Raw genomic sequence first — 16688 nt, 5'->3', positions numbered from 1 at the left:
ACTGCTGCTAGAGGGAAATAAGCAAGTTTCAAATCAGTAGCAAATGGCCAGTTGGGTTTTAGTTATTGTGTGATGTGAGCAGGAACTAAAGTGATTCAGAAATGGGCAAGGCTGGGATCAAGTTCTGGGTGACACTAGCAGAGAAAGGCAGCTAAGAAGTTCAAACTAGTTTGACTTTTGTATATACTGTAGCTTGGAAACCGCATTCTGCTTCTCTGTTCAATCCCATCTCTGTGGATCATTTGTAATATTTCAAATGCTACACGTGGTACTTTCAAGACCCTGGCATTAGTTCCTTTAACATCAGCCATGAAATGAATGAACCCCATTTCCGTTTTTCATTTGGTAGTTTTTTGGAAATGACTGACTGTTCCAATAGCACAGAAGATATTTCAGGTTCAGAGCAGAGGGTGGAACATAAGCCAGCTTGAGCACAGATAAAATGATTGATTGATTGATTGATTGATTGATTGAGATGATGACTAAGATGAAGCACTTCTGCCCTCAGGTCCACCCCTGTAATGAGTCATCAGACGGGGACCCCTCTGACCTCAGAGCATCTTGACAAGGAAGACTGCATTTCCTTGGTTTAGAAAAGTTGGCAGCTAGAAGCACAGCAAGCCTTTCACTTCTCAACATGAATGTATAGCAACTGCATTTGACATGTAAGCTAATATCAGAAACTGTGTGGCTAGAACCTTTGTCGAGTTTGAAAATGTATTTCCCTGTCCTGTGCAATAAGGCTGTGGAGGGAAGGAGGAGCTGAATACTTAGAACGGAAGAGAGACCTGCCACCTCTCCCAGCAGAATCTGACTCAGCACCACAGTGTCTAAATGTGATCAATGATTCACAATAGGATGCCAAAATAAAATGTAATGGTGGGAACTAAAGAGGCTTTTTCTATTTTATTTTTTAATAAACCAAACCAATATGTTAATAAATAAATAAAGTTTATCCATGGGTTACTTCAGAAAGCTACATTTTTAATGTTGGGAACATTTCATCCTAAAGCAATCTCTACTGTTATTTTAAGGGAGATCAATTTTATCTTTCCTTTAACCCAAAGGTAAACAATACACAATTGGGGTAATGTTGAAAGCAGCAGATTCATTTAAAGTGTGAGATGTCTCTGCCCAAATGAATGCACACTTGAAATGAGAGAGCCGTGCATCACGAGGAAAGGATCAGATTAAAGTGACAGCACTCCGTAATAAAAGCAGAGCAACAAGCAGTTGGGAAGCCAGCCAACGAAGAGGATACTATCAACACTTTTCCATCAGGACAGATAAAATTATAAAATATACTACCAAGGCTTTTCTCCACCCACCTGTGGCCAGTATAGAATCATAGAATCATAGAGTTGGAAGAGACCACAAGGGCCATCGAGTCCAACCCCCTGCCAAGCAGGAAACACCATCAGAGCACTCCTGACATATGGTTGTCAAGCCTCTGCTTAAAGACCTCCAAAGTAGGAGACTCCACCACACTCCTTGGCAGCAAATTCCACTGTCGAACAGCACTTACTGTCAGGAAGTTCTTCCTAATGTTTAGGTGGAATCTTCTTTCTTGTAGTTTGGATCCATTGCTCCGTGTCCGCTTCTCTGGAGCAGCAGAAAACAACCTTTCTCCCTCCTATATATGACATCCTTTTATATATTTGAACATGGCTATCATATCACCCCTTAACCTCCTCTTCTCCAGGCTAAACATGCCCAGCTCCCTTAGCCGTTCCTCATAAGGCATCGTTTCCAGGCCTTTGACCATTTTGCTTGCCCTCCTCTGGACACGTTCCAGTTTGTCAGTGTCCTTCTTGAACTGTGGTGCCCAGAACTGGACACAGTACTCCAGGTGAGGTCTGACCAGAGCAGAATACAGTGGCACTATTACTTCCCTTGATCTAGATGCTATACTCCTATTGATGCAGCCCAGAATTGCATTGGCTTTTTTAGCTGCCGCGTCACACTGTTGACTCATGTCAAGTTTATGGTCAACCAAGACTCCTAGATCCTTTTCACATGTACTGCTCTCAAGCCAGGTGTCCCCCATCTTGTATTTGTGCCTCTCATTTTTTTTGCCCAAGTGCAATACTTTACATTTCTCCCTGTTAAAATTCATCTTGTTTGTTTTTGCCCAGTTCTCTAATCTGTCAAGGTCGTTTTGAAGTGTGATCCTGTCCTCTGGGGTGTTAGCCACCCCTCCCAGTTTGGTGTCATCTGCAAATTTGATCAGGATGCCCTTGAGTCCATCATCCAAGTCGTTGATAAAGATGTTGAATAAGACCGGGCCCAAGACAGAACCCTGTGGCACCCCACTAGTCACTCTTCTCCAGGATGAAGAGGAACCATTGATGAGAACCCTTTGGGTTCGGTCAGTCAGCCAGTTACAAATCCACTGAGTGGTAGCATAGTCAAGACCGCGTTTTACCAGCTTCTTTACAAGAATATCATGGGGCACCTTGTCAAATGCCTTGCTGAAATCAAGGTAGGCTACATCCACTGCGTTCCCTTCATCTACCAGGCTTGTAATTCTGTCAAAAAACGAGATCAGGTTAGTCTGACATGACTTATTTTTCAGAAATCCATGCTGACTATTGGTGATCACAGCATTCCTTTCTAGGTGCTCACAGACTGTTTGCTTAATGATCTGCTCCAGAATCTTCCCTGCTATTGATGTCAGACTGACTGGGCGGTAATTATTTGGGTCCTCTCTTTTCCCCTTTTTGAAAATAGGGACAACATTTGCCCTCCTCCAGTCTGCCGGGACTTCGCCTGTTCTCCAGGAATTCTCAAAGATGACTGCCAGTGGTTCTGAGATCACATCTGCCAGTTCTTTTAATACTCTTGGATGCAGTTCATCTGGCCCTGGAGACTTGAATACATCTAAACTAGCCAAGTATTCTTGTACTATCTCCTTAGTTATTCTGGGCTGTGTTTCCTTTGCTGAATCATTTGCTCCAAATTCTTCAGGTCGGGCATTGTTTTCTTTATCGGAGAAGACTGAGGCAAAGAAGGCATTGAGGAGTTCAGCCCTTTCTGTGTCCCCTGTTTGCATTTCACCATCTTCTCCTCTGAGTGACCCCACTGTTTCTTTGTTCTTCCTTTTGCTACGAACATACCCATAAAAGCCTTTTTTGTTGCTTTTAACCTCTCTAGCTAGCCTGAGTTCATTCTGTGCTTTAGCTTTTCTGACTTTGTGTCTACACGTGCTGGCTATTTGTTTGAATTCCTCTTTGGTGGTTTCCCCCCTTTTCCATTTTTTGTACACATCCTTTTTTAATCTTAACTCAGTTAAAAGTTCTTTAGATAGCCACCCTGGCTTCTTTAAGCACCTTCCATGTTTCCGTCTCATTGGTATTGCCTGACGTTGTGCTTTTACTATCTCCCTCTTAACAAACTCCCAGCCATCATGAACTCCCTTTCCTTTTAGTATTACTGTCCATGGGATCTCACCCAGCACTTCCCTAAGTTTTATGAAGTCGGCTTTCTTAAAGTCAAGAAATTCAGTCCTAGTATGCTTGGCTGCTCCTTTCCGCTGTATAGTAAACTTCAGAAGAGCATGATCACTCGCGCCTAATGATCCTTCCACTTCTACCCCACTAACCAGGTCATCAACATTGGTTAGGACCAGATCTAAAACGGCTGTTCCTCAATGAATGTATTGCCAAAGATGTTGTTTTTGTTTCAGACCTTACAGATCGTGGACAGAGTGGAATGTTTTGGAAAGTGGCAGAAGGATATCTCAAAGTTTGTTTGGCAGGGCAAAAAGCCTCGTATAAAGTTTAAAATACTAACTGATGCAAAAGAAAGAGGGGGTTTTGCCCTGCCAGACTTAAGGTTATATTATGAAGCTGCAGCCTTCTGCTGGTTGAAAGATTGGTTTTTATTAGAAAACACTGATGTCCTAGATCTGGAAGGGTTCGACAATGCTTTTGGGTGGCATGCATATCTGTGGTACGACAAGGTTAAGGTTCACAAAATGTTTAAAAACCATATTGTCAGAAAAGCAATATTTATGGTCTGGACAAAATATAAAGACTTATTAGAAAATAAGACCCCGAGGTGGTTATCACCAGTGGAGGCTAAGGCCCGGAAAAAACCCAATATGGAGGCCGGCTGGCTGAAATATTGGGAAATGGTTGAAAAAATTGGAGACAACTGGAGGTTGCAGAGCTATGAAAAACTAAAGAATAAGGTGCAGGATTGGTTTCACTATGCTCAAATTCTTGAGATTTTTAAGGCGGATAAAAAAACAGGATTCCAGGTGGAAAAATCGAAACTAGAGACAGAATTGTTAGAACCAAAGACTAAGTTATTATCAAGAATGTATAACTTGCTGCTTAAATGGAATACCCAGGATGAGACAGTTAAATCAGCCATGATAAAATGGGCTCAAGACATTGGGCACAACATTATGTTTGAAGACTGGGAAAGGTTATGGACCACCGGTATGAAATTCACGGCATGTAATGCCCTGAAAGAAAATATTATGAAAATGATATACAGGTGGTACATGACCCCAGTCAAGCTTGCTAAGATATACCATTTGTCTGACAATAAATGCTGGAAGTGTAAGGAGGCTGAAGGGACATTCTTTCACCTTTGGTGGACTTGTCCAAAAGTGAAGGCCTTCTGGGAAATGATCTACAATGAGTTAAAAAAGGTGTTTAAGTACACCTTTCCTAAGAAACCGGAGGCCTTCCTCTTGGGCATTGTCGGCCAAAAGGTGTTAAAGAAGGATAGAACGTTTTTTATGTATGCAACTACAGCAGCAAGAATTCTTATCGCCAAATATTGGAAGACTCAAGATTTGCCCACACTGGAAGAGTGGCTAACGCAACTGATGGACTATATGGAATTGGCCGAGATGACTGCCAGAATCCGAGATTTGGGAGAAGAAACAATCGAGGAGGAATGGAAAAAATTTAAGGACTATTTGCAAAAGTTTTATAAGTTATATGAATTATAAAAACTCGCAGGATTTGGAAAGGTTAGCTCCAGCAAGAGAGTGTATGATTTATGAAATTAGGTAATACCAATGAAAGGATTAAATGTTTAAATGTTTAAAATGATATTATATCTGCTTTCAAAGCAAATGGATAACAAGTAATTTAAACTCAAAATGCAATGATTGGAAAGTATAAAAGAAACACATGAAACAAGGTAATAATTTGCTGACAATTTTATTATTAAGAATGCACTGTGTGGGAGATGTGGGGAAGTCCGATAGAAGACTGAAATAAGCTTTGAGACGATCCATCTTTTTTCTTTTCTTTTCTTGCTGTCTTTGTTTCTCTGTATACTTGACTGTTTATCTTTATCTGGAAAAAATGCAATAAATTTTTTTATAAAAAAAATAATAAAATAAAACGGCTGTTCCTCTTGTTGCTTCTCCCAAACGTTCCAGTTTGTCAGTGTCCTTCTTGAATTGTGGTGCCCAGAACTGGACACAGTACTCCAGGTGAGGTCTGACCAGAGCAGAATACAGTGGCACTATTACTTCCCTTGATCTAGATGCTATACTCCTATTGCAGTAATGCTAATGTTGTTTAAACATTTTTCAAATAAATAAAAATAAAGGTCCTGAGCACTGTGTGTGCATTGAAAGCTCAGAGATATTGACCTCAGTGCTGCAAAATCACTGTCCATATTTCAGACATTGTGATATGTGAATAAATCGCAATGTTTAGCTGGTGATATATTGTGATATTGAAAACCAGATATCGCCCAGCCCTGTGGACCTGCTTGGCTACTAAGTTCTGCGGATGAGGCCCACCCTTTTGTGCCACAACCTGTAGAGGTTCATCTTGTAGCAACCAGGGGGAGGTTCTTCTTTTTGTGGAATTACCTCTCCTCGTTTCATGACCTGGTATTATTTCCCTAGGCCTTCACTGACATTTCATACCAGCTTGTCAGTTTTATATCTGTCCTGGCTTTTACAGCCATACCCCTTCCATGTTATTGGGCTCTGAGTCCCTTCGGTGCCAGTCATCACAGCCAGTGGTCAGGGATGCTCAAAACTGTAGTGAAGCAACATCTGGAAGGAACCATGGGGCTCCCCCAGGGTCTAGAACTAGATTTTAACAATAAAAGCTGCAATTCTCAGAATTTCTAGAGACAATAACAAAAGTTGCCTTGGGGAGGAACAGAAGTTGTCCATCTCTAATTTATATCCTAAGAGTGAGATCTGGTGCCTGTTTTTTTTAAAAACTTGGCTTTCTTCATTTGCAAGTATTTTCAGCAATTTTTTGTCATTAAATATCATTAATTTTCAAGTACTAATAGAGATAAATCAAAGAAACTACAGTTGCTACCGTTGCTCTAAAAATCATTGCCATCATAGTTACAACATTCCCTTCATGCTAAATTTGAGTGAATCAGTACTAAAATCTTCTGCAGAAAAGCAGACATGGTAATTTGGATGATAAAAGCTAATATGTTCTGACAAGAGGAAAGGCCTGAGGGATTAGGTTTGCCACATATCCCACATAAAAGCAGAACTATTTAAAGGCTTTGGAATACAAGTGACCCTGAAATGATGTAAAGGAATAAAGCTGATGTGCTTGAAAATGTAACTCGTTAGCCACAAGTTTTATTCAACAATTCAGAAACATGCTTCACAAAAAGGTGAGTTTTGAAGAGGAGAGGTTTAAAGGAAGAGAGAGGTGGCCATATTGATCTACACCCCCCCCCCATATATCTGCCGTTCATCAATCCCACTTGCTTTCCACCGGAGGAGATGGTCACTAACGTAGGTAAAGGTAAAGGTACCCCTGCCGGTACGGGCCAGTCTTGACAGACTCTAGGGTTGTGCGCCCATCTCACTCTAGAGGCAGGGAGCCAGCGCTGTCCGAAGACACTTCTGGGTCACGTGGCCAGCGTGATGAAGCTGCTCTGGTGAGCCAGCGCAGCACACGGAAACGCCGTTTACCTTCCCGCTGGTAAGCGGTCCCTATTTATCTACTTGCACCCGGGGGTGCTTTCGAACTGCTGGGTTGGCAGGCGCTGGGACCGAGCAACGGGAGCGCACCCCGCCGCGGGGATTCGAACCGCCAACCATGTGATCGGCAAGTCTTAGGCGCTGAGGTTTTACCCACAGCGCCACCCGCGTCCCTAGGTCACTAACCTAGATGGCTTTTTAAAAGACTTAGCCAAATTCATGGAGGAGGAGAGGGCTGTCAATGGGCCACTAGGCAAGGTGGCTCTGCTCAGCCTCCACATCAGAGGCAGCGATGCTTCTGGATGCCAGTTGCTGGAAACGGCAGGAGGGGAGTCAGGGCTCTTGGGCTCAGATCCCGCTTGCGGGTTTCCCAGAAGAGGCACCTGGTTGGACACGGTGAGAAGAGGAGGCTGGGCTAGAAGGGCCCCACTTGGCCTGATCCAGCAGGCCCGTCTTTCTGTATGACCCCAGGGTGGGCTAAAATGCAGCAGAACACTCCAATGAAACCACTTCTGCACGAGTTATAAAAGCAGGTAAAAATAATTAAAAACACCCAGGGAACAGACACATTTAGGAGCCTGTGGTCTTAAGACTCTCTCTTCCCCAGCCAGGTGGGGGTGTTTAGATTTTAATGGGAGCTAGAGTTAAGTACTGATCCTTAAACAAGGTGTGAGGAGCTCGGGATGTGTCTAAATGCCTTCCAGGATACGTTTTTGAGATCAGATAGGTACCAGGCTCAGGAAAGTTCATCAGCCTTTATACTTATACCATGATCTACAGTAATAAGCCATGGAATAAGCTCAGACTGACACACATTTATTCACAAAAGGAACTCCAAGAATAGAGTCTTAGCTCTAACCCATAACAACTGGATACAATATTTAACTCTATAATTACCAATTACTACACTTATGGAATTCCGATCTGGGGGGAAGGTTTGCCAGTTTATGGCAGCTACAAAGAAGCCTACTTATTTAATAAAATTTACATATTGCTTGATTATAAAAAATAAAATAATAAGCCCTCAAACCTTATGGCTTTATTAATAAAACTGTTAAATAACTGCTGCAATCCTATAATTATGTACCTGGGAGTAGGTGCCATTCAGAGTAGACATTTATATCAACTTGCACTGTAGATGCAGTTTTTTCAAAAGTGCAGAGAATTTGCTCCCTGCTTAAGCATCCGGCAGATGGAGCCTCCGTCTCCATGGAGCCCCCGAGGGGATCAGGCGCATCTGCCTCTAGAGCCAAGAGGAGAGGAAAACATGACAACATTAATTATTTTAAGTAAGTAAAGACCTGCCATCGGGGGGGGGTGAATCAAATTGTGATTTGTTTTGCAGAAAACAAAGAGCAACAAAACTGGGAGAAATACCTTTCTTTAATGGAGATGGGAAGGGAAGCATCCCTAGTGTGAGCACCTGCAAAGTTCTCTGGCTCCGCCATGGTGGGCACAGGCAGCAGAAGGAGGCTGGTGAGTCTTGAACTGGCGGAAACAGCAGAAGGAGTTATATCTCTCCAGCCTGTCAGTCAGAAGTTATGTTTTCAAGTGTTTTCTACATGTGTGTCCCCTTCCAGTAGAAATCTAGCAATGTAGTAAGTAGACTTCTTTCTCCCTTCTGCTTCTTTTTTTACCTGCAGTGAGGGGGGCAGGGTTCTTGGAAAAGCGTTTGTAGGGTACCTGCCTCAGATAACCCCAGCATTCTTGAATCGAGTTTGCCCGCACTAGGTAGTGAGCTGAGAGGGCACCTGCCAAGGGCTGGGCAGAGGAGGAGGAGTGGTGGAGACCGCCTCCCCACCCTGACCCTTCCAGGGAGGAGGAAGAGGAAGACAGTATAGATTTACAGCAGGGGTTTGAGGGAGATCACAGCTCAGAGGCAGATGAGGGGGAAAGTTGGGAAATCATGGGAGAGCCAGAGCAACACCCAGCTGACGCGTTGTCATTAGAAAGCATTCCAGACCCTCCATCTCCCGGAACCCAGCGAGCCTTGAAAGTAGGAGAGCAAAGAGCTCAAAGACAGAGGGCACGTAGCAGCACTCGTAGAAGAGGAGATGATGAGAAGGAGGAACGAGGAAGTGGGAGAGAAGGGGGTGGAGATTCACTCAGGGCAATGCCATTACCCAAGAGGCTGGGTTCTATAGCCTCTCTCTGTAAAGATTGAAATAAAAAAGAACTGTAAGAAACTTTGTCTTGTCTTTATAATTTCCTGGGCAACCAGCCGTGAGCTGCTGACAGCACCCAGACAGGAAGCACTGCAACAATGATGAACAACGCATGGCAAGAGGCGGGGACACAATGAATTTTGGCATCACACAGGTTGCTGCTGAAATTGTAAAACCCACAGTTTGTCACTGTCAGACCGAGTAGAGCTGTCACTCACAGCAGTGATAGTGGGAACAGCCACAGGTTCCTTGATGGTCCTTGATGGCAGCTGTTTTCCTGCCAAATGCCAAACCAGTTGGTTTGCATTAAAATGTGAAGCACACAGCTTTCCTCCCCATCCCTAGCTCTGAGAAGACGATGTGGCAGAATAAGAAAACTTTTGAACTGGAAACCTGCATGTGAGCTAATGGAAGGAGGTGCTTGCCAAGCTGCAAGTAATTAGAGATAGCATGGAAGTATAAAACGCTTCTGGCAGCTTCCTGCATTCTCACTTCAGACCAGCTCTTTAAACATTCCAGTACATCTTTTTTGCCCCTGTTTATCTTCTTCAGAGTCACTATTGGCAAGAAATCATACATATACAGAACTGAGGGTGAATGGCAGGTGTCCTGTTGGTGACTTCTTGAAGCAACAACTGGGATATTGTTATTCGCTATCCGAACGCTGCTGTTTGTGTTGGTTTCTTAACCCATTTCTTTACCTTGTTTCCCATTGTTGTTTGTGATCTGCTGATGGTTTCATGCCACAGAAGAAGACGAAAAGAGAGAATAACATTTTTCTAAAAAAAAAAATAATCCACATGTTTACACTTCTGTGCAGTTCTCTGTGTTTTTATGCCAAAGGCAATGCTTGGGGCAAGAGAAAGCCTCTAATTAGTTGCATAAGTTTGCTCTTTAATTATGGGAGATCTTTAGTTAGAATGACATCTTCAAGTAATGAAAGCCTGTCTGTGTGTTTCTGAGGGGGAGGGTGGTTGGTAAAGAATGATATAAAGTGTAGTTTGACTTTTTTCAAATTTGACTGTCATTGCTTAGCTATCTTCTGAGCCAGTTGAAGGTGGTTTGCAGTGTAATCCATTGCATTTAATGGAGCTTATTATCCAGTAATTGCTCATGACTACAAGAAAAATATTAACTTCCTGGTGTTTGTGCCCTTTTCCTCTCCACCCTCTTGTAATAGCCCCAACACAGGGAGTCATCCCTAGGGCCAGTTTTACACTTTCCTCCCTGCAAGCATGTTTCTCAGGGCTGAACAATGGGAGGGACTTTGTTATAATCTGAGACTTAAATATGTGTGATTTCCTCTCCTCTATCCCCAGCTATTGTATTTTTATCTTACTATGTTGTAAATCACCCTGAAATCTGTTTTGATGAAGGATGGTATAGATTTATTTAAAGGCTTTGCTGTATTGTATTGCAGGCACAATGAAAATCTGCCTTCATTGACACACTGAGCAAACTAAAACTTGACTTTTCATCTGCCATGTTTAATTATCTCTGCTTGAAAACAAATTATTTTATTTTATTTTATTATTTTATTTTAGATAGCTGCTAATGCATTACCCTCCCTTTAGTACCCCTATCCAGGTTGCAATGGGGTAGGTATCTTTGGCTCCCTGCTTCAAATCAAGAGCATGACAGTTACCAGAAATGATTCTGCTTATCTAAGGAGCCAAAATTATTTGTTGTCTTTTTTTTGTATTGCACTTAGACCTACATTTTATTATTTGTCAAACATTGTGATATTGGTCTGGCAGAAATTATATTTTGATGTAGAATAATAGAATTGAAGAGTTGGAAGGTATCATCTACTCCAACCCCTGCAATGCAGGGATCTCAGCTCAAGCCTCCAGGACAGACGGCCATCCAGCCTCTGCTTAGAAACCTCCAAGGATGGAGAGTCCATCACCTCCGAGGGAGACTGTTACACTCTCAAACAGCTCTTACTGTCAGAACGTTTTTACTGATGTTTAGTCAGAATCTAATTTCTTGTAACTTGAAGCCATTGGTTCAGGTCCTACCATCCAGGGCAGAAGAAAACAAGTTTGCTCCATGTTCCATGTAGCAGCTCTTTGGATATTTGAAGATGGCTGTCATATCTCCTCTCAGTCCATGTCTCCTCTTTTCCAGGCTAAACATACCCAACTCCCTCAATTGTTTCTCATAAGGCTTACTTTCCAGACCATAGTCACCTTGGTTGCCCTCTTCTGCACACCTCTCAGTTTGTCAATCTCCTTCTTCAATTGTGTAACCCAGAACTGGACACAGAACTCCAGGTATGATCAAGGCAGCATATAGTGGGACTATTACTTCCCTAGATTGGGACACTAAACTTCTGTTGATGTAGCCTAGATTCTTTTTGAATTTTAAAGGGTTTTTTGCCTCTGCATTGCACTGTAGATTCATGTTAAGCTTGTGGTCTACGAAGACCCCCAGATCCTTTTCACACGTACTGCTAGTAAGCCAGGTGTTTCCCATCATATATTTGTGCATCTGGTTCTTTCTTAAGTGCAGAATCTTACATTTGGCCCTAATGAAATTCATTTCTGTGTCCAGTTCTCCAATCTGTTAAGGTCATTTTGAATTCTGATTCTGTCTTCTGCAGCATTAGCTACTGCTCCGTTTCGCATCACCTGAAGATTGGATGAGCATCCCTTCCATTTCTTCATCCAAGTCATTTATAAAGACATTGAATAACAATGGGCCCAGGACAGAACCCTGCAGCACCCCACTGGTCACTTTTTCCCGGGATGATGAGGAACCAGCCCACATTTTACCATCTGCTCTGCAAGAATATCATGGGGGACTTTGTTCAGGGTGTTCTTATAGTTAGTTCCAGCCTTCTTTTTCTACTACAAGGCAATGTTGTATTTCCATCAAAGATTTCTTCCTGCCAATGACGCCTCATCTGTCCAGTTGGTTTCTGGGCATCTCTCCCGTTTTTTGTTCTTTCCACTGTTGTCTTTAATCTGACTCCTGTAGTCTCTTCTCGTCCATCCCATCCCATCTGTCTTTCAAATACCTTGATGCACCATCTCATGTCTGGGTCTGTTCCAGGCTGTTTTATTTCCCTTAGTACCATAAAAGCAGATCAACTGTTTTGTAGCACAGCACTTTGGTGTTTGTGATCTTTCTTGCTTATTTCTTCTTGGAACAAGGAAGCACGATGAGTGCTTGTAAATTTTCTTGTTTAAATAGATTTTTCAGCAACTGGTTGGTTTTTTAATTCTCTCAGCCCAATTGCATTGCTGGCTCTTGTCTGCTTTTTCCCTTCACATTTTTTGTATTTGTGGACTACAAGATCTAAGATTCATCAAAACACAAATTAGTCTCAGTTTGTCCAAATACTCTTGTCTATTGAATTCTTTACCTGGGTTTAGCAACTAGTGATCTTGTAAATACTATTTCTTAAAGTGGGGTTCAAGGAATAGAATCACAGGACCTTCATCTTCAAAACAAGGTTGCCAAGCCCACTACCTGCTACCTGGAGCAGGGCAGGCAATCCCAGAGACTTCATGTCAGCCCTGGAGGTCTGGCAACCTTAGCTGGTACCCAGAGGCAGAGGATGGTCAAGTGAAGAGCTACTGTCAAATGTTTTCTATTTCTCTCTCCTGGCTTGTTGTACCATGTGCAGAAGCTGTTGCAAGCAGAGTTTGCCTAGGTTTCACTGTTGTACCACTGTTTTGTGTTCTCTCCCCTGCCGCATCTCCTTCAGCTCTACAGAGCCCATGGAGAGCAGCCACAGAGAAGCCTTTCTCATGCCTTCAGTATGAGAAGTTGTGTTTTGACTGTGCTCAGTGACCTTGATGCCCATGCTTAGGCTGGACAGTGAAAACTCTATGGCTGCTTTAAGACAAAAAAAATCCAGCTTTTCTTTCAAATAAGATACTCCGGCAACAAGGCCAAATTTCCTGACAGGGTAGAAAGGACACTGGCAACTAGCCAAGATACAACAATGGCCAGCCAGGCCATTCTCTCTCTCCCCCCCCATCAGAGAGAGCCCATTATATTAACACCCATAATGCCTCCTCTCAGACAGTAAAAATGTAGGAATGAAAATAAAAAACAAACTGCTGCCATTTAATGGTACTACAAACCCTGCCACTAGGGGTAGACTACTGCACCCTGCTGAGTGACAGGCCAGGCTGCCTGGGTTTTGTACGCTCACTTGCCCAGTTTATTCAATTGCTTTTGCAACATGTCACAAGCTCCTTTAAGGATTTACAGGTCAGGGGCTGACAAAACCAGGTGAGCAGTGCTGCCAACCAACCCAGCCTACTTCAATTTTATGTGAAGACTCAACAGTATAGGCATTTGCTTGGCAGGATTTATTAGGTACCGTGATGATTTAAGATGCACATTTGCAGCTGACAAGTTTAAAAATTATACAAGGAATACTCATCTGTTGTGAAGCCTCTGCATTTATTTTGTTTGCCAATGAATCAATGTTCTTTAGGGTCTGGCTCTGACACATCATTAGCTACACTTGTATAATTGTATTGGTATTCTGAAGTGCAACACACAAATGACCTATTGCAAAAGATACTTTCAGCGAACTTGCTTTGGCTCACTTTGCAATCATTGCAAAGCACCATTACCTAATGTATGCCCTATAGGTTCTGTGGGTAGTTCATTTGCAGCAACATCTGATATTTAAGGGTGTTTCCCCCCCCATGCTCTGCTTTTCAGAAGATATAATTCCCAGCCCATTTCTCCTAGAATTGAAAGTATGCTCTTGCAGCAGAATTTAAAGCACGTGGCTTAACCGATGGAAGCAATATGGCTTGACAACCATATGTCAGGAGTGCTCTGATGGTGTTTCCTGCTTGGCAGGGGGTTGGACTCGATGGCCCTTGTGGTCTCTTCCAACTCTATGATTCTATGATTCATTCTGGTTTCACGTTTGTGTGCAAGCAGCACAAGTAATCACGTGCCATGTTCCCCCAAACAGAGAATAGGTAGAACGCCACCTCCATGGTCAGCCAAATCACTACCAAGGCATGATCAATCTTATCTGGATTGAGCTTCCATCATCTGGTCCATCATCACTGGTCTCAGACATTGCTACCACACCTCCATATTTATTGTTCTGTATTTCTTGAAGATTCAAATTGTCTACTAACATTGTGGTTTTTCTCAAGAGTTTTAATACATAAGGTTGCCCCTTTTAACAGTGGATTAATATAACTGGAAATCTCTATGTGCATCACAGACTTCCACAGGAATGTAGCAGCAGCAGCAGCCTTAAAGAATTCACGTATATTCATAGGCAAAGGAAACAAAGGACAATCAAGCTAGACCTTTTCCAAAATTATATTGGAATTTTAAGGCGATTATCATAAAATCTAAGTAATTTATCATCAAGAGTTGTTTCTCCCCCCCACCCCACCCCAGATCTAGAAAAATTGGATTTAAACCAAAACACTATTTCAATATTATTGTATTAAAGACCCAGCTCAAATTGGGAGTGACTATTGCAGATCTTAATATTACACAGTTGACTCCTCTTGGAATAAAAAGTTGTCCAGACCAAAATATGGTTTGAAAGCTTTACTAACAGAAACTTTCTTCATAACAGGCACAAAACAGTAGTGATACATCCAAATAGTTGCATAAAATAGTTGCATAAAATCATGGGCTTGTCCAAGCATAGGTTCAGCTTCTAACAAATATGAAATACTATTTATAATCAGAGCTAAGAAGCAGAACTCTGTCTCTTCCACAGACTCCATTAGCCTGGAGGCTGTTTTCCTGGAGGAGAGACTCATTTGTACATTTCTGCCTTTGGTGGATTGAGAACAATGGACTCCCTCAAAATGGTGATTTGCAACTAAATGCCTTACTCATGTGATCTAAAGTTAAAACACCACATGTGGAAGCAGAGCAGAGATACATCTACAGTTAATTATCAGCCTGGTGGCATTTAGAGAGCCCTTATTCGCTTCAGTGGAATTTCTCCAGTGGTCCCTTTAGTAATACACATACACACCCATTTTTATTTCAATGTGCAATTAAACAGTTATACTTAACAGTGATGTACTTAGCCCATCAACAAATGCATCACAGCCAAAAAGATTACTTTCCAAAACACAAATTATTAATAACTACAGGATAGGCAGGATGTTCATTAATAGTGTCAGTGAACCAACATGGCACTTAATGAAGCATTTATAAATAGCTTAAATTAAAGGACACCTTTATCTCTCAGGCAATCTTTTTACTCAATTCAGATTAATGTTTACATCATTTCATAAAAGTTGTGAAATATATAGACCTCAGCCAAGGTGTAGCTTCTCAGGTGCAAAGTGAATTTGAACACTCCACTAGAGTTTGCTTTCCATCAATTCACGTAAATTCTCATAACAAATTGATTTTTAAAGAGAATGTTAGCATAGGAAAGGTTTGAAGGGATGTGACCAGGTGCATCCACAGTGTGGTCAATGCACTCTTGCAAGAAGGAGTGGTCCTTGCCATCTTGAAGAGGCTATTTGATTGCTCACCTGGGTCGACTGGTTGGTGACAAATGTGGGATGACCAGCCTCATATAACCAACATGCTTAAGTCTAATGAATACACAAAGGGGTTAAGACCAGGTATCCCCAACCTTCAGCCCTCCAGATGTTTTGGACTACAATTCCCATCATCCCTGACCACTGGTCCTGTTAGCTAGGGATCATGGGAGTTGTAGGCCAAAGCAGGTTGGGGGTGCCTGGTTTAAGACCTGGCTGTTCTGCCAGGTTTACCTGATCTTGGGAGGGATTAGGCAATTGAGCCTTTGTTCCGCCCTCTCTGCCTGATGAACTTAGCCTGTGTGGCTCCCGCTTAGCCGCATGGCTCTCACTTGCCTCTATTGAGTTTCCATACCAATAATTAAGAACTTTTACTATTTTGTAATGAAGCCAAGTTTTACTGCTTGTGCAACTTTTTTTGAATGCTGTGTTGAATGCACCTGAATCTGACCTTGGGAGAGTTTGTAAGGAAACAATTTTTAACTTACCAAACATGTGGTCTTTTCCCCCATGCTGTGAGAGGAGGGAAACTTTGGAACTCACAATGGCACATTTTAAGGTTTTACAACCTGTATTTCTACGCTTTATTTAACTGCGTATTATGTGATTTTAAATCTTTGCTAGGGTTTTTCCACCAGTAAGTACTTGCCCTAAACTTGGATTTTGGCATCTTGGGAATTCTCTTTTTTATATACCTATTTTCTCCTTGAAGCAACAACTGCCGCCAAACCTCTGGAGAAGGTGATTAAGAGGGTTGTGCCATGCCTGAATTGACTTCCGTTGCCCTGATCAGAATCATTCATATGTACTGAGCACAGACAGAGCTGTTTTTTCCTAAGGCTGCAACTACATAGCATGTTCCCTGAGCAGCCGCAATCTCACTGACATGCCTTTTTGTGAGAGCGAGGACCAGCGGACACGTGGTGAGACTATTGTTTCATTTTTATGAATGTGGCATGTGGGGATTTGGAGGTCTTAAATGGTTGGTTTTTTTCAACTGTGTTTGCCATTCCTGCAGCAGTTTGCCTGCATGCAAATCTGATGGAAGAAAGAGTCCTGGAGGATCATTGTGCTGAG

The sequence above is a fragment of the Podarcis bocagei genome (genome assembly GCF_964188305.1).
Source record: "Podarcis bocagei genome assembly, chromosome: 13".
Classification (NCBI taxonomy): Eukaryota; Metazoa; Chordata; class Lepidosauria; order Squamata; family Lacertidae; genus Podarcis; species Podarcis bocagei.
Note: the sequence above shows the minus strand (reverse complement) of the source record.